Source organism: Coffea eugenioides, chromosome 3, assembly GCF_003713205.1.
Source record: "Coffea eugenioides isolate CCC68of chromosome 3, Ceug_1.0, whole genome shotgun sequence".
NCBI classification, from domain to species: Eukaryota; Viridiplantae; Streptophyta; class Magnoliopsida; order Gentianales; family Rubiaceae; genus Coffea; species Coffea eugenioides.
The window spans coordinates 38,544,177-38,563,883 of record NC_040037.1 but is presented as its reverse complement, the minus strand read 5'-3'; the positions used below and the strand labels follow the sequence as shown (position 1 = coordinate 38,563,883).

Here is a 19,707-nt window from a genome sequence, read left to right as displayed (position 1 = left end):
TAAGAAAAAGTTGGCTGTCAGAACTTGTTGATGGCTATAACCAATATATTAATGAAAAATTAAATTATCTTTGTATCGATGATCAGTTGTATAAACCATGTCTAAAAAGTTACACCTTTGGCTAGGGTCATGTTATTATTGACTAATTCCCGTTTATTTTTGTGAATTGCTTTAGTAGTTAGTTAATTAGTTATTGTCTTTAATTTTTCAAAACCCCCATTTAATTCTTGTTTGGAAGAAAATAAACCATTCAGTTCCTAAGGAAATGACCGTACTCATCGCTATACTTGAATTTGAGTTTGTAGAATAGGAATTTTTTTTTGGTGGTTTGACATCCATCAATTTTTGGCGCCGTTGCGGGGGATTGGTGCTTGATTAATTTGTTTCTTTATGAATTTATCTTTTTTTATTTTTTTCTTATTTTTTTACTAGTTTATGACTGCTAACATTTAATATTTTGGTGATAGACTGGATTTTATTCTTAGAAGGGGTAACGAGATTCGTGTTTTTTTCTAATGATCAATATTTAGATACTTCTTATGTAAAAAAATTGATTGTTGCAACTTGTGGATTTTGTTATGCCTTGAATTATTCCACTGATATGTGCCCCATATTTCAAGATAATTTGAGCACCCCAATAAATACTTTTGAAGATTTTTCATCCCTGTCTCAAATATGGGATAACCCTTATTCCAACATATATGATTAAGGATGGTGAGTCAATTATAACTTTCATCGTGCAGCAAGGCCAATAGATTTTTAACATTAATATCAATAGCAACAACCATAATCCACATTAGAGATATCTCCTAAATAAATGATTGAATCACTAACTACTAACACATTTCGATTTCAACAGGAGACAGATATGAACATTCATAATCTAACGGATCAAATGTATCTATTGATATCTAGAGTGACATAATTGACTTCTCAAATGTGTGAAAAATTGTCCTCACAAACCATTATCAACCTTGAAGAAGATAAGAGTGCAATTATCCTGACAAGTAACGAGGAACTGCAAGAGTCTCAAGGAGAAGGATCTAGAGATGCAGTTGAAAATGAAGTTGAAAATGAAGAAATGAAACCCCAATCTCAAATCGCTCAAGTGAATGAATCTAGTGAATAATTCTCAAATATTATGATTGTTAATCTTATTCCGCATTATATGTACTGATTAATTTCCAAATATTACTTTATCTTAGATTATAGAAGATTAAAATCATCTTACTACTGAGTTGAAAATCAGATGCCAAATATTCGGACAAACATGGTAGGATGGTTTCTTAAACAAAAGCTAATACAGGATAATTTTGAATGTTCCTGAAGGTCTACAAAAGATCAAGGTGTATGAATTTACCATCTAAGATGGAATTCAATTCAATTGAGAAAAGGAACAACAAAAAAGGGAAGTTGAAATTCAATTTCTCTGCATCTAACCCTAGAAAATTACAGTTTGCATTTACTCATTGGACTGGCATTGAAAAAGAATAACACTTATTTGTTGTTTGCTATTTATTTGCTTTCTTTTTCACGATCAGACAGACTTGTACGAAATAAATGACTAAAGCAGAGTACGAAATGTGTAAAAGACTTGACCATACAAAGATGATTGAGTCTATCCATGTGTTTTTCTATCTTGTGGTGACTAGTCCTTCGTTGGATTCTTATCATTTCAGTCTATGCTCAGAAGTCTACTGGGCCATTTCAATAATTCATTCTAGCTGGATTGAAAAGGAACTTACAACCCTTCCCCATAGTCATCCATGGAAGGCGTGTTTTGTTAGACGCATTTTATTTTATTTTTTGTTTTTTAGTCTATTTTTTATTTTTGTGTTTTTGGTCTAACCTTGAAAAATAACAGCTTGAATTTACTTTTTGGACTGGCATTGGAATAGATGTTACACTCATTTGTTATTTGGTAACTTTTTCTGCTCTCTTTTTATGGCAAAAACTTGGATCGACTTGATTTATTAGATCTAATATCCAAATTTTGTCATATCTTCATTGTGCATATCCAAATTTTGAACCGCTTAATTTACGGATTAACCCAAGTCATTTCCTCTTTTCATGAGTAGACAGACTTGTATGGAAAATAAGGGATAATTTTAGAAACCTCCCTTGAGATTTTTCATAATATCACATAGCACTTTTAAGGTTTCTAAAATTTCACTTACCTCTATTGAATTGACTTTTTTTTTTGTAACATTTTAACTCCTTTGGGAGAAAACCAAAAAGGATAAAATTTTACTTCTAATATTATTCTTATATTATGCTATTCATGAAACTTACATCAATAAAAAAATGACAATAAGGCCAAAAAGCCCAGCTAAAAAAATAGAAATTGCCTATGTTGTTATCATAGAAAAAAATAGCATAGGCAATTTTTTGATATTTTATCATAAGATCATTTTTTTATTAATCTTTTTAATACTAGCTTACTAATATTTTTTTTATATAAGTAGGCACAAACCACATGAAAAAAAGATTTTTTAGTTTTGAATACAACTTGAATTACATTATGTATTAAAATATATTTCCTGAAAACATTGCTTGACTTCTTTATATCCGTACCACAAAATTTTCGTAGGTGTAAATTATTTACCAAAATCCTTTTAAATGGTTGACATTACTAAATTTAACTTAATCACCTCCTTTGCTACCCTGCCACCATTTGGATATATAGAAATATGGACTAATATTGGATGGTCATTTGGTTTTTTTTTTTTTGGATAAAAATTCTGTTTTTGTTTGGAATTTTTTGTTAAATAATTATTAAGATTGTAAGGGTAATGTCATCAATTTGTGATTGTTGGAAAGGATATCTAGCCTTATCAAGCTGACAAAGGAAGTAAGTGAAATTTTAAAGACTTTAGAGGTGCTAAATAATATTAGAAAAATCTCAGGTGAGATTTCCAAATTTATCCCAAAAAACAACTAAGGAGAGTACAAAAAGTGTAAAACACTTTGACTAAACAAAAGGATGACTTAAGGTCTGTTTGATAACTCAATTCAACACTTAAACTTAATAGATTCAAATGTCTTTAAATGATGAGAGTTGAGTAACCGGATTCCATCATTTGAGAGATGTCAGAGTTCACGTAAAAAAATTTGAATGGTTAAGGACTAAACATTTTTATCTTAAAAAAAAAGAACTCAAGTGTGGGGAACATTTTAGAAAAGAAAAAAGTTGTGCTAGTACGTAGTGAAAAATGAAAAAGTGCATATGAATGTAAGAGTATGTGAATAGTTATATTAGCCTGCTGATTCAATTTTAATGTTGAAATTTTGCTTAATTGTCAAACCATTTGCTGATGAAAGCTGGCTGAGTATTTTATTTTCTTAAATTAGTTAGTCAAAAATTGAAAAAGTCATTGATTTTGAACTTTAACTGGAGAGATATTTCTTAGAATCTAGCCACTAATGCTTGACACATGTTTTAATTGTATCTTAGCAATATATGATTTTAGTGATAGTCATTGTTTGAACTTCATTGTTTGATTTGTTGTTCTCATACTTGAAAACAATCACGACTTAAATGTGGGAAAAATTGATAGGTTATATTTTTGTTATTAAATTTATGATTGTCTGATTGTTTTTTCCTTAATTTTAGCCAAATATTATATTAATTAATAAATTCTACTTATATTTAGTTCATGGTGTTAATTGTAGGGAAGTGAAGCAAAAAGTGGTTGAAAGGACGATTTTTCAGAAGATTATGAACCTGTTCTTCGGAAGACTCAAGTTTTTCCCATGCGTGGAGCTTTACTAATCCAAATCGAACCATGAGCAAGACTTTAGCTAAAGATTAAGAAGATTCATATTTTTGTTAGCAGAATATTTATTTAGGAAATATTGGGTATTATCGTTGGTAGTTTTCTTTTCCACTTAGGAGTTTACTTCATTTTAAAAAGTTATAAAGTAGGAGATAAAATAGGAGAAAGGGTCGGTTGGCTATTGGATTGATTAGTACTTCCAAAAAGAAATTGGGTGGCATTGGGACTCATTAGATAAGAAGGAAACAAGAGTTTTGGGTTTTTGGCTTAAAAAAGAAACGATGGCTTGTGCTTAGGGCTGTAGAGCGGCTCAAATACGAGTTCGACTCGAGCTCGGTCAATATCGAGCTCGTATTCGAGCTGCTCTACAGCCCTAGGTACAGTTAATATCGAGTTCGAGCTAATCAAGTCGAGTTCGAACTCAAAAATATTAAGTTCGTTGGCTCGCGAACTCGATTATATATATTTTTTAATTTTTTATTTTAATAGTAAAATTATATACATATCTCTAATATTTTATTATTTGTTAAGAAAAATTATTATTTTATTCATTTTTAAAAAGAAAATAATAATTATTTTTTTATTTTTTAAGCTCGAGCTCAACTTGAATTTGAGTCGAGGTCGAACTCGAACTTGACATTTTGAGCTCATCGAGCTCGAGTTCGGTTCGAGTTCGATCTTTATAAAATTAATTGGAGATTCAGTTTGATTAGGTCAAAACTCGACTCAACTCGACTCGACTCGTTTGCACCTCTTTGATTTCTTTTGGGGAGGGGAGATGGGGAGCCGAATGTCTCTATCACTTGTAAAAGCTTTCACGTTGGGATTTAACTCAATGAGAAGTAGCTAAAATTTCTAATATAGTCAAGGATCAACTTGAAGATGAGGTTCTAAATATTTGTGAAATCGAATTACTTTTACTTATTTCTTTTATTCATTCGTACTCATACATTTTCTGGTTTAACTTCTTATGATTGTTTTATTATTTGACTGTCAAGGGTTTGATATTCGAATTAATCTAATAATCTGCTACCATATTAATCAATTAAATCCGTAATCGTTTGATTGGTTGATATCAGTGGTGACTAGCGTGATCTAATATAAACAAACTCTTGTAACATTGGGCTTTTCTAGCATTTAAGGCGATCAAAAAATTAAATCCTACGATCATATCTAGAGTTATTTCTTGGTTAGAGAAATAGTTAACGGTTGTACCTTGACTATCGATAAACTAAGGAAAAGTTGGTTGTCAGAACTTGTTGATGGCTATAACCAATCTATTAATGAGTAATTGAATTATCTTTACATCGATGATCAGTTCTGTAGGCCGTGTTTGAAAAGTTACACCTTTGACTAGGGTCATGTTATTATTGAAAAATTTATGTTTATTTTTGTGAATTTCTTTAGTAGTTAGTTAATTAGTTATTGTCTTTAATTTTCTAAAACCCCCTATTTAATTCTTGTTTGGAAGGAAATAAATGATCCAGTCCGTAAGGAGACTACCCTACTCACCGCTATACTTGAATTTAAGTTTTTAGAGTAGGAATTTTTATTTTTAGTGGTTTGACACCCATCAATTATATTACGAAAGGCTCAGCATGAATGGTTGGACTACAAAGAAGTAGAAAAGAGTTCAAGAAATGCGAGCATTGAAGAAGCAAGTCAACATTAAGAGACAAGGGATTGAAAACCACTAGACCAAGGGGTCATTATGATCAGAACAGGAATAGGGATAATTGCAAGAAATTGGACAGGATCACTGCTTAAAACCTGGGAGATGCAGGAAAAATAAAAGGTAATGCAAGCATGTAGGAAGCTAACTGGCAGAAGATGGAAACATATTCTGATTGCAACACTTTGGAAGATATTGAAAGCCTGAGAGACTTGTTTGAACAATGCTCATTTTCTTTTATCCATAGAACAGGAAATGAATGTAGTCATAAGCTAGCGAGGTTTGCAACAAAAACTAATTAATGATGTAAAGTGGAAGATTAGCTTTCCCTTTGTGGCTACTGGAGTTTTTACAGGATGATATTGTGGCTAAGATCGTGACGACGTAGATATTATTGATTTTATCGAAGTTGGTGAATTTTTTGAAGATAAAAATCTAGTGTTAGAATTGGTTGAGATGAATTGTGGACTGGATAAATTAATTGAAATTTGTGGTACTACTAAAATTGATGCGATTGTTAGTGTGGAAAAAGTAAAGGAAAAGCATAGTGACATTGAAAATCCCAGTGGTGGAAAATTATGATTTTCTAGTGTTGGAAGATTTTTTTTGTGACGTGGATGAATTAAATTATGGAGAATTTGATAAAGAATGGGTAAATATGTTTGAATTTTTTTGATAAGAGTGATCAAGCGAAAAAATTGTCCTAGAAGTATAATATTCATCCGCTACCACGTTTCAAGATGAAAATGAAAACCAATCATAAGTTGGGGTTAAATGTTGTGTCTACCACAACTGAGCTTTTTGATGAAAATTCAAGCTCGTGATGGCATTGGAGATAACAACATTAAGAGTTTGGTTTAAGGAAGACAATGAAGGAAATTAAACCAAACTGTCTTAATATTTAGTTTTCTAATTATTTTTGATGTCTTGTTTGTTTAGTCTTCATATTAAATTAGGAAATCCCAAATTAGTTTTCAAGTATGTTACGGTTTATAATTGTATTTGTTTTAGAAAGTTTTGGAATCTAGAAATACTATCAATCTAGTAGATTATTAATTGAAGAGTTGAGTTGAGTTTTAAAGAATAGGTTTGAGGAAAAACTTCACAGTTGAGACTTGTGAGTTGTTATGAGTAAAAAGCTACGATTTAATATTGCTGTTGTTGAGTTTTGGATTAATAAACAGTTAAATATTTGTTTGAGTGTTTATTCTCCTCCTCTTCTTACATATTTTTATATGTATCAAAATTGCTTTCGCTATACGTGATTTTTGTGTGCTAACATTAATGCAGCAATATTCTCTCCAGATGCTAAAAACTGACTCCATTCTTTACTTTTTAGTTTAAAGAAGCTCATGAAAATTTAAATTATGAACTAATACTCTGCAAATTATTGTGCACATAAAGTCTTAAGTTTTTGGATGTTGTTGTTGCTAACTATGGAGTTTTGCAAAAAAATCTATTTCCAAAAGAACATTCTTGAAAACTAACACCCTAGTTGTCTATCATATAAAAGTTCCAAATCATGCACTCATTACACTACTATGCAATAAATCTTTGCTATGATAACTAAGCAAATCAGAAACATTAAATTGAACAGGGCATAATAAGATGATATCATCATTGTTAAGTTTTATGCTATTTCAGAGTAAAGTGCATACCATATAACATGTTTCTTCTTCATTTACAAGTAAAAAAAAAAAAAAAGGATATTCCACTGGAAGGGCAGCTTGCAGCAGCTTTTGAGAACCATTCCATTTTTGCTCTGTTCGCCATCATGTCAAAGTTTTCCAGGAGCAAATAAGCAAGTGACACAGCACTGTTAAGCTTATACGAGCAAGAAACTGATCCGTCTTAGTCTAAGGACTGCTGATGAAGACATGAAACAGGCGCTTGAAGATGTTTCCTGGATAGATATCACTAGTGACAAGCAGATATATATATATATATATATATATATATATTTTAACCACTAGGCCATTGGCTCAGTGGCCACCAGGGTCCCTCCGGGCTGCTGGTGAGTTTTGAAACCTCACCAGCAGCGAAAAAAATCTCAGGGTTGTGTCATAATACTTCCTTGATCTAGTTGGGTCTGTATACTCACTAGCCCCTTCCACAGTCTCCTTAGCCTCCCCCTCCCCCTAGATTAGGATAGAGTAGATTATACAAATGTATCGTTGCTGACAAAAAAAAAAAAAAAGACCAGCAGATTTTTACTCCACCAAGCAGATTCAGATTTTTACTCCTCCAAACTAAAAACCTGCCTGATTTATGGATGATAACATGAATTATGGATAGGGAAATGTTAATTTCTCAAGGCAATGCAATCAGCACGTTTTATGTAGTTAAGACACAACTGATTAGGATTGATTCACTCGACATGCTTTATTCTAATGTTTGATTGCTATTAATGGAAAAACTTCTACTATTCCTCTTATTAATACACTTTTCCAATCTCATATCATGGCAAATCCATTCTCTAATTGACATGGTGCAGAATGTTTAAAATTTATCATGCCATTTATGTTGTATTTTTTGTTTTTATTTGGAGCAAAGATTACTTTGTCGAAATAAATATACTTCAGTCATTACAATTTGTTTGTCATATTTAATTTATCATTTTAACTTTCGGGATGCAGGTCCAAAGACTGAACTTCTTCTGCTTTAGATATATATTCTGCAGAAGTTTTGTAGTTTAAATTGTTCAGATTTTGAATACACACTTTTCTACATCCATAAAAGTTGAATTTTGAAGTCCTCTTTCGTATAATTTACTTAATTGAAGGAGAAATTTTTATGTATAAAAAATACTGGGCCCAGGCATAGCTGCTAGTAAGACTAAATATGATATTTCAAGTGGTAAAGTTAACCATAATGGCTCATGGATAGTTGTGGCTGTTAAATGATGATAAAAAAAAAATCTTAGAGGGCAAAGTGATACTTACCCCTAATTGTAGGGGCTTAGTGTAATTAACTTCTTTTCTTCTGTATATTGATCGCAGTCATAGTTGGACGCACTCATTAATTTAGATTACTATCATAGTTTGGTGAACACATATGCAAAATTAAATCTAAATTTCAAATTAAAATTTAGATTAATTGTTATGACTCATTCACATGTTGTCATGCATAACAATGATATAGTGTACAAAAAATTATTCTTTAAAATGAGAAAAATGCAGTTTTAATCTCCAATATTTAGCCCCAATGCAAGTTTAGTCCTTAAAATTTTGACAAAAACAAATTTGGTCCTCAATATTTAGCCACTACAGTTTTGGTTCTTAAAATTTTAGCAAGAGTAAATCTGGCTCCTAATGCATCCAATTTAAAGCAAATTTAGGATATTTGAAAATTTTTTTCCAACTATTCACAGAATTTAGTCACATATAATAATGTGTTTGTGAAATTAAATTTCAAAACAAAAGAAGCAAAACAGTATCTAACTTTAAACAACAAAATTAAGAACTAGTAACTAGTAAAATAAAGAAAAAAAATTTAAACTAAAACTAGTCAAGAGTATCTAGTTCATTAATATAGAACTCATTTTCTTTCTCAAACCCCACTATTCCAAGCTTCTTAATTTAACTTTTCATATAGATTAACAAATTTTTCTTTCATTTTTTAGTTAACTAGCTACTAACGTGCCACCATATAAGTTGTTCTTATTGTTCAAGAGTATTCGCTAGTTTTCTTCCTTTTAAAGTTTAATTAAACAAACATCCACACGCACGTAACTAATTCCCTCAATATGTGGAAACATCAATCAATTGTCCTAAATTTGCGTCAAATTAATAACATAGACGACTAAATTTGCTCCTGAAAATTTTCCCTTAAGAACATATCAATTTCTTTTTAGGCTTCGTTTGGATTGAAGGATTTGATAAAAGATTTGAAATTCACTCAAATCTCTCTAGTTGTTTGAATTATTTAAAAGGCCTAAAGGCCTTTGAATTTTTTTAAAATTAAAGAAAATGTCTAAATTAAAAGACTTTTGAATTTATAATTCACATTTTAAATGCTATAATAATTTTAATTTGTGATTGACAAATTTAAACACCTCTAATAGAGTAAATCTTTCCTAAACAACTAGAGAAATTTGAAAAAATTTCAAATTTTTTTGTCAAATCTCTAGATCCAAACTCAGCCTAAAGACTTTCTCACTCGTTCTAGTCTTCTTCCTTCCATCTGTCTAAATTCAGCCTAAAGAGTGTTCGAGTCTTCTTCCTTCCATCTCTCTGTATTCCGTCGGTTCCATCTGCCGATTCTCTTCCAGTTTTAGGATTGATTCTTACTCCAGAGAGTGGGGGAAAAAGAAAAAATGGGATCGGTGGATTTTGGAGAAGTATCCCATTATCTTTTAGATAAGTTCTCTGCCCTTCTTGACGAAGCAGAAACAGATACAGATGTCAGCAAACTTTCTTGCATCTCTCCCTTGCGAAGTGCAGAGACCCGCATCAAATCCAAGTACGCCAACGCTATCAATAATAGCAAAATAACCACCAGTGCTAATTCTGGTACGGATCTTGACATCCGGAAGTTGATTTATGACCTCATTTCTGAACTCTCGGAGTGCCGCGTTTTTGCCCAACAGCATCGCGGTTTTGGGGCCGTCGGGCACAGGACGATTTTCTTGCGACTTAAGAGTTTGTGGTTCATTATTCAAAAGAATCGACGGTTGGGTGAACTAGCCAATAAGCTCCAAGAAGTTCTCAGTCGAAAGATTTCAACAGGGGTAGATCCCGACTCAATTGCTGGTAATAAGCGTCGGTATGTTCCGGAACGTATTAGATCGACGTAAATTGATCCGTAGTCCTGGCGAGAGTTGGACAGACAGTCCGCTAATCCCTTTGGTTCGCCTTAGGGGAAGGTGGGGCTGTCACATAAATAATTGTAATTTGTATGATTTAAAAAATGAATGTGAGGAAATAAATCAATAATCTGTAAAAAATTTTATCCAAAAGTGTAATCATGTGTCCAAATACAATAACGATATTTTAAAACAAAGTAATCAGTGGTACATGGTATGTATAAATGCGTACAACATATATATCAGTTTGTACACATAAAACAATAACATGTAAATGCTATTAAATTAAGAGACCATCATAATGTGTACCAACAAAAATACACCGTGTACCAAAATAATAACACAATATCAAAACTAAACAACGGATGATAAATAATTGTAACTTGTACGATTAAAAAATGAATATGAGCAAATAAATCAATAATCTGTAAAAAATTTTATCTAAAAGTGTAATCGTGTGTTCAAATGCAATAATGATATTTAAAAATAAAGTAACCAGTGGTACATGGTATATATAAATGCGTACAACATATATATCAGTTTGTACACATAAAAAAATAACATGTAAATGCTATTAAATCAAGAGATCGTCGTAATATGTACCAACTAAAATATATCGTGTACCAGAATAATAATATGATGTCAAAACTAAACAACGGGTGATAAATAATTGTAACTTGTACGATTTAAAAAATGAATGTGAGCAAATAAATCAATAATTTGTAAAAAAAAAATGTACAAAATGTATATTACTATGTCAAAAATAAATAACATGTGATGAACATTCTATCACTAATATGTATACCTTAATAACCAATGTGTACAAGTAAAACATTAATTTGTAACAACTAAATAACGAACAGTGAACTATAATGCACTAGTTCTTCAAAGTATCGTAGCATTGTACCAGTTTCACCATACTTTAATCCCCTCTCTCTTTTTGTTCGTAGATAGCGTTCTAAGTCATCACCAGTGTAGCCAATATTGCCTAATCCACCTGCCTCTTTTCCCATGAGTTCATGGGATTGTTTCAAGGATATTCCTGTATCATGTGCAATCTTAGCTTGGACTCCTTGAGAAATACTTACTTTTCTTTGCGAACACATTCTGAAATGTGTAGTGTGTGATTATACTCGATTACTAGATCTCGAACCTGATACTTCACTGTTTCTCTGTTCAAAATTATCCCAATTTCAGCTTTACATCTGATTTTTGTTTCAGTCCGAGTTCTCTTTGATTTTACATCTCCTTCTTACCGTCGTTTGAAACCTTCTTTGTAACATGTGTACCTTCTCAATGCAACTACACCGTCTTTATCCTTGTTCAAGTAGTCTTTCCGAACACTAAATCCAACAACTAATCCGTACCTATTGTAGAAGTTGTATGCCTCATCTTCTGATTGAAACTCCATGCCGATCTTAGGACACAATGCTTCCTCCGTTGTGCTGTATTCGACAAAAACATTTTTTGTTATTATTTTTCAGGACAAACTATTATATTTATTTTTTATTTCCTTATTCACATCATAAGCACTTAATTAATTGTATTCACATATGTACATACTTTATAACAAGGTATACATGCTTTACAACATTTTGTAAAATAATTTATATGGATATGTATCTTCTCTGTAATAAGTAATCACATAACTCTAATAATTTGCAAAGCATATTTCACACTATATAATATATACATTTCAAACAAATATTATAATTAATTTATGTATAATATCAGTATTTACATACTTTACAATCATATGTAAACACTTTATAACAATGTGTACACCCTTTATATCAACTTGTAACATAACAAATTCATGTATGCAAAATAAACTTTTACATAGCGTAAGGTTTGACAGAATTCTCCAAATCTATACATTGTCATTTATACCGTTTGTGTAGTTATTTAAGTTTGTCACATTGTTAAGTTATTTTTACGCTTATGTTATTTTATTTGTACACATCTTCATTGATATTTGAAATTCTGTACGACATTTTTATTGTACAAGTTAACCATTCTCTCTAAAAGGATAATGATATACTTCTTATAATTTTTAAATCATGCTTCACTAAATAACATATTTATTACAATCAAATTACATATAATATTAGCATTCATCTTGGACAGAGTTTACCAAGCAGTGAATTTCAGATGGGCCGCTCACAAATCTAGGCTATGCATTTGTTACTCAATAAATATCTATCTCAGTCATCCACAAGTTAAATCGGCGTGTATTGTTGCTGCAGCGGATCTTCACAATTATCTTGTGCACACCTCAGACAAGATGTCCGTTTTGATAGGGTTTATTTAAGAGTTGGAAGAGCAGAAGACACAAATTTATGTCTATGTTATGCGAAATAATTTGTTGAGAGGAGAAGAACAGAAGGAGCTTGTTGAGAGGAAAAGAACAAAATGAGCTACAGCGACAATGTATTGTGTTCAGACAAAAGCCATTACCGCCATTTTCTTCCCACATCTTTTAAGTTGAAAGAGTTTTAAAACCCGTCGACCGTACCAAAAGTTGATTTTCAAATTTTAATTTTGAATTTTTCATACCCTTAATGGCCAGACCAAATGGAGTTAAAAGTCAAGTTTGTATTAAAGCAACAATCCTCTACACTCATCTCCGTTTTGTTCGGCTTCATTTTAGCCAATGATGATGGGCCCACTACATCTTGACCATGAAAAGTTTGGGAGCGGTTGTTTGTCTGACAACCGCTCCAGCCCCTTGTCCATTGTACTTGGCCTTCTGACAATACAGTAGTGCTGTCCTTAAAGAAACGCAACTCGCTTTACTAGTGTTTTTTTTTAAACCAATCAGTTGACTTCAAGTATTTTTTTGCTATTTGTTAGACTTTAATTGGCCAATAGGGAGACACTTCAATCCCTTCCTTGGTGTAAACTAGAACTGCAAATGAACCTAACCGCTCGCGGGTGATTTGAGTTAAAGTTCGATTCAAACTCGATCAATATTGATCGAGTTTAAGTCGAGTTTGAGTTGGTCAAATCGAATTCAAACTCGAGTTCGAATTTAAAATTATTAAGACGGTTTGTGAGCTCGAATATATATATTATATATAATTTTAATAGTAAAATTACATTTATATTCATAAGTCGGTTCAACGGTTCTCTATTTTTTTTAAAAATCTGATTATTAGTATTTTATTTAAATTAAGTAGAAAACCGCCGGTTTACGGTTCGAACGGTTTTTAACGGTTCACACGGTTCGATTGATTTTTAACGGTTCACACGGTTCGACCGTTTTTAACGGTTTTTCATTAACTTCCGGCTTTGGTATCAGACCGGACCGGTGACATGTCCGGTTCGCGGTTTGACCGGTCAAACCGGCCGATCCGGTCCGGTTCTAAAAACATTGATAAAAACTCAAAATGGAAACTTGACCTTTCTTCTCATGTCTCCTCTCTGTCGATGCTTATATTGTGCAGACAAAGTGGTTTGTCTACTAACAGAGACAATAACTCACATCCACTCATTGACCAACCAAACAATGAGATTCATTGAATTGGTGGTATCTTAAAGTTTGGTATAGCTGATACTAAAACTAGGCCACCGGTTGTGTAAGTAAAATGATTGTATGTACTTTGATTAAAATATGAAATGGAAAAGTTTTGTTCTGATTAAAATATAAAGCTTGCAAACATAGCTAGCAAAATTTTGATTGTAGTAAATGATAGGTTAAGATACAGAAACCTATCAGCTTGTAGGCGAACGCATCATCAAGAGTACTAGTCTCCAAAAACAATGTTGGTAGATGTTTTGTGTTCACATTTCTAATCGTACATTTCTTTCCTCTAATATAACAAATTTTGGAAATTCTTTTGGCACCAGATTTTCCAAAACTCAAATACATTGTGTAATGTTCTAATACTCAATTCACTTTCACGTATAGCAACAAGGGCCTGTCAAGCAAAATGTCAAAAGATTGTATAGCATCATGAGACTGAATATACAGAACTGAAGATAGCATATTATAGAATACACCGAATTGACTAAATCATTAACACACTCAGTGTAGACTTCAGTTTTCTTAGAATTTAAGCAGATTGTGACAACTTAGCATCCAATTAGAATATGATCAAAGTAGAAAATCTCATAGCTCTTGCATCACTCAGTGTTGGGGCAGCTCCCCTTGTGACATCATCTTCCCTATAAATCAAAAGATACGCATCCTATATCCACTCAAGCCTTCTGGTGGATTGGTGGAAGGATTACCACTCAAGCTTTTTGCATTTGCCAACTTAGAACCCTTCAACAGATGAAAGCTTCTCAATTCGACTAGGCTATGTTTCTTTAAAAGGGATGGCTAGCCTCATTTGCAGCAGTTGTCATCTAAATGGAAATAAATTTGGTATCTGTTAGGCTAAGTGCAATAGTAAATACACTCCAGAAAAGTGGAAGTAATAGACCTAGGAAGTAGATGCATGATTATGGGAGCAAGGACATACCACAACTTAAAAATCCGACCAGTAGCTTTCCCATGTATTGCTCATCCATAGCTCTGTTATTTAACCTTGAAAACCATGGGTGGAAGATTCAAAATTTCAGACAAGTTTAAAATAATTGGCAATTTAAGAAGATCTTACTAATTCTATTGTTTATGAAAATTCACGAAGCCATAAAGAAATCAGCAGTATTGACAAAAGTCAAACAAATTTTCTAAAACCAGAGAATTTTCATCACAAAGGGAAGTCTACCTGATGCAGGAGAATCCCTGTAGCTAGCTAGAATGATCTGTCGCTGTCAGCCTCATATGTTCTTTCACGATTTACCAATCTGAGAGTAGACTCTCAAACTAGACTCAATACTGCCTACAACCACGGGAAGAAATGGCATCAGATCAGGAGCTGCATAGTAAGCATACACCACTGTAGAAAGCATTACACTCATGGTGAATTGTAATTTAACGTTCTCTATATGGAATTAAAGTGCAAGAATCTTCCTCTTGGGAGAGAGCCCAGATAAATCCCTCCAACAAAGGAAGCTTTCTGCTTACTTTTTCTAGTGCAACTGTGATTGAGGTCTTGAACTAGGCCAGTCAAGACCTAAATCTTGGGAGGTCTTGAACTAGACCAGATATAGAAGAGGTTCCTCAATATGTGCAATGACTCTCCTGTTCACAGAGTGTCCTTTGAGCAAAAAAGTAGCTACCATCAGGCACCAACAAAGTAAGAAAAATTAGTAACATTCAATTCTTAGAAGATAACAACATGACTAAGCACTTACTTTTTAAAGGAATGAAGCGTAGATTTAGATCTTGAGTAGTTAATACTAACATGAATATAAGAGGATAAGTAGCTAGCTAAATTATTCTAATTTATTAAACTTGACTGTTGTTCCTTGGAACCCAGCATCTCAATGTTTTTGGTTGTGCCAAATTTGTCATGAATAGATTAATATCAGGTTACTGAGGCCAGAAACCCTTTTGCACCCGCAATATAGCCAAATTCAAACTTCATCTAAGTGATCAAGCTATCTAAACAATGTATCAGGACTCTAGATTTTGTTCAAGACAACTTGTTTCAATAGAAATAGTCCCCATAGATTTGAGGAACAAAATCAAAAGTCCACAAAAACATAAACAGCAAGAAACAGATAAAAAGCAAAATGATAAAGCTGATAGAGGATTGCAGCAGCATTTATGGTACCAAAATCCTTCCCAAAATTTCTAAGCAATTTCAATTTCGAAAACCACACAGTTCATTTTGTAAGAATTCATTAGATAAAGAAAAAACTGAATTTGCAAGATACCTCAAAAAATAAAGTCAATAAATTATATTACTTGATATTTAAGTCATGCCTTAAAGCAGTTTCTTCATATTTCTTCCCAATGGAGCTCTTAGTGAAGATAATGGAAGTCTACTATTATTTATTTCATAGGTTATGCTAATGAAGTTACATAATCCTTGTTGTCTTGAAGACTTGTTTATCTATAGTAAGCTAACAAAATACTTTGAGGTGTTCATTTCTTTTTGGTTGTATTTATCTGTTTGTTCATTGATTTCTAATTCAGTGTGTTCAAAAGTACCATAAAGGTGTTTGACTTGCCTATTCATTCTTAACTAAGTACTTGAAGATTTTTGCCTATTCATCGGTTCCACTTCAAGGCATGGACAGTCTTTTCCACCAGGAGATTGCCGTCCAATGACGCGTACTCCCAATAACGCGAGCCTTCCTCTCAAAAATTTACTTCCTGATTCAATGATATCCATCAGAATTCCATATAAAATTTTAACCGTCTCACCGTCCATTAACCTAATTCATCTTAAAGACTCAAAATGATATACATCTCATGACAGGCTAGAGAATTTTATGCAACATTAAGATGAACCAATAAAAGGAGAGTATTAACCTGGTGTCTTTGCCATCAACCATTCTATAACCTTGAATTAAAGGACTGCCCCATCACTAGATTGCAAGAATAGCTTGTGTTCTTAGTTACTCATACACAGGAAAACTTCCTTAGCATGTCTATAGGCAATTCATCTGATCTCTGGCACTCAAATAACTGTGCGACAACACAGAGTTGCATTAGAGAATTAAAGAATGAATGTAATCTACTAGTAACATTGTTAAACGGATCCACAATCCACTAGGGCATAAGAACTAACTCAACAACTAAGAGATCCTGAAAATATTCCGATTTGCTAACTACAGATGAATAAGTAATTTCAAGAACCACATACAAAAATGAATATATGCAACTTCATCCTTCGGTTACCACATACCAAGTGAACCAAAAAATAGCAGTTGCCCATTGTTTCGACAAGTAGCTCTTTTTAGAAGATAAATCAAGTTCAAGGCAACGCTTGACCGACTATTCAACCGTCAGACAAGCTTCACTATTTCTTAAAATTTCAGCCACTAATAACTAAAAAAGTTGCTATTTACTGCTTCAAGGCAACACAATTTAAAGGTCGGTTCTTTAAATTGTCTTTGCAATTGGATAAACTTTTACGAATAAAAAATTTTTCAGCATAAAGAGGAGTGTACCTCATCTTTGTTGCAGCAGCAGAGCTCTAAGCCTCAAGAAGATATATTCCACCCTCTTCTTTTTATACTGTACCATGAATCTTTTCCAATACTTAACTGTAAACCCTCAAACTAGATTTGTCATTGCCTACAACATAAGAAAAGATGCCACTAGATCAAAAGTTGCCCACCAATTGAATATAGAAAAGGAGAAAGCATTATAGTCATTCTGAATTGTAACTAAACCTTCTCCATATACAGAACGAGAAAGAATCTTCCTTTTGGAGAGCTTTGATGGATCTATTTGAAGTTAGAATGCCACTGCCAAGGAAATAGCTCCTCAAAGATGATAAGACAACCTGTTTCAACAGGAACAGTCCTTACATTCTTGAAATATCAAATCAGAGTCCATAACCACAAACACAAGGAATCACCAATAAAAAGGAAAAGGATATGAACATTAGAGGATGGCGGTCGCATTCAGATACCAAGTTCTTCCCAAAATGTTTAATTTCAAAATCCACAAAATTAATTTTGTAAGAATTCACTAAATAATTGAAAACACTAAATTTGAAAGAGACTACAAAAACTAATCTGGACAAATCATGTTTCTTGATAATTAAATAGCATTTTCTTGACATTTCTTCCTGCATAGCTACTTAATGGAGATAATGCACATATATTTCACCGGTTATTTGGGTAGTGATTAAATGTAATGAAGTTACATACCATCCTTATACCTGATTTTCAAAATTGACTTTTTATTAGTAGTTAGCAAACTAGAATACTTTGAGGTGGTTCATTTTCTTCTTATTTATTTATTAATCTCTTTATTTGTTTTTCTAATTTCAGCATGTTTACAAAAGGAATTTGAATTTTTGCAGGGGAATAATAACTAGCCAAGTATTTTTCATAACAAGTTCCCTTGACAAAACAAGGATACTCTCTTTCACCAAGAGGTTGCAATCCACATGAATTGTACTGCCAATGAGGTTGATCCACAGGAAATTGCATATCATTACACCTAACAGCTCTATTTGGAAGATATATCAACCAACTACTTCAAGGCACTACTTGACCATTCAATCAACTGAAGAGCAACACTATTTATTGATATTTCTTGACATTTAAGGTACTAATAACTGGAAAAGTTGCTATTTACACTTTCATTCGTGTCAAAAAATGAGGGATCTGCTAGACAACACAAAATAGTGACCACCATCTTCCCAAGCAGTGAAAGATAGATTTTAGCATTTGTTCCTATAGTAGAAATAGCAAAAGAAACAAAAGCTCCAACAATTAACTGGTCAATGGCCTTGAGCTAAGTTCAGAACAAATTAAAGGCCTTAGTGTGTTATACTAATCACTTGAAATATTGGCTTTTTTAAGTTCATTACTTGAAAGGCTAACAATCTCTTGGTACTACTACAATTTTTTCCAATAAAGTGAATAGGATCAAAAGCATGTTCACAATCATGCTAAGTTCAGAATCTCAGTGTAAACATGATGATTTAAGCTTACTTTATGAAGTGCATTGTTTGGCAGGGAAAAAAATTCAGCATTTTGAGGAAAAAGCTCTTAGTTTCAACTAATATGTGGAATTCCTCAACTGAATGGAATACTTTGCATCACTGATCAATGCTTGAAATATTATCACTTTGCTCATAGAACTACAAATCTTTTGCTAAAAAGACACGCTCAAGTATATATAATTGTATGACTGACCGAGCTACTCCAACGTCATTCTCATGTAAAACATTCTTAAAGCTTAAATATTATCACTGTGCTAGTTGGCTATTTTTGTTGTCAGTCATTACAATCTAACAAACACATTGCTCATGTCAAAATTTCAAACCACAAACTAGATATGGCATACTCTTGGCTGAATACAAAAATGCTCAAACAAATGAGAAACTCAAAATCTTTTAATTTTGAGTAATGCTATTATGTCTCTCAGTCTAGTAATTTGTTTGACCAAAAGGCAAAACTATGCTAGTCTGAAACTTTCACTACTGAATACAAGTCTAGACCTGAATCAACCAACCAACTAACTAATCGACAATGAAATTAAAAAAAAAACAGATAGAGATAAAAGATCAATATATAGCGTATGTACTAAGTGCTCAAGCAAAGTAGAAAGAAAATAAGATGGAAAAATTTGATCGAAAATAAGTGGTGGATATGCTGAAAAAACTAGCCTACTTCACAGCACTAAATTGGGAAAGTGTATGCTACCCACTAACAACTACAAAATTTTGAAATTTATAATTGGAAAGAATGTGCAGATAGTTGCCTTTCTCACCATATAACACAAATTTTGATAGCAGAAAAATTTATGTGGATAACCACGTCAGATAAAACAATTTTTTTTTTGAGACCAAATTGCAATAAATTTTCTCGTTACTGAAGTTCAAACAAATACCAGAGGAAGTAAAAAAGGATAGTGGATCACAAATGAGTATCAT

General features: G+C 32.5%; 2 long non-coding RNA genes across 2 annotated transcripts; both read right to left on the bottom strand.

The window, feature by feature from the left end:
- Nucleotides 1-14,263: 14,263 nt before the first annotated feature.
- On the bottom strand, nt 14,264-15,081 carry LOC113765633. The gene is made up of 3 exons (XR_003467751.1): nt 14,968-15,081; nt 14,719-14,783; nt 14,264-14,602 (listed from the first exon to the last, which is right to left on the bottom strand). It is a non-coding gene; the product is annotated as an uncharacterized LOC113765633 (long non-coding RNA).
- Nucleotides 15,082-16,204: 1,123 nt separating this feature from the next.
- Nucleotides 16,205-17,595, bottom strand: LOC113765634. The gene is made up of 4 exons (XR_003467752.1): nt 17,489-17,595; nt 17,264-17,390; nt 16,623-16,778; nt 16,205-16,463 (listed from the first exon to the last, which is right to left on the bottom strand). It is a non-coding gene; the product is annotated as an uncharacterized LOC113765634 (long non-coding RNA).
- Nucleotides 17,596-19,707: the final 2,112 nt, after the last annotated feature.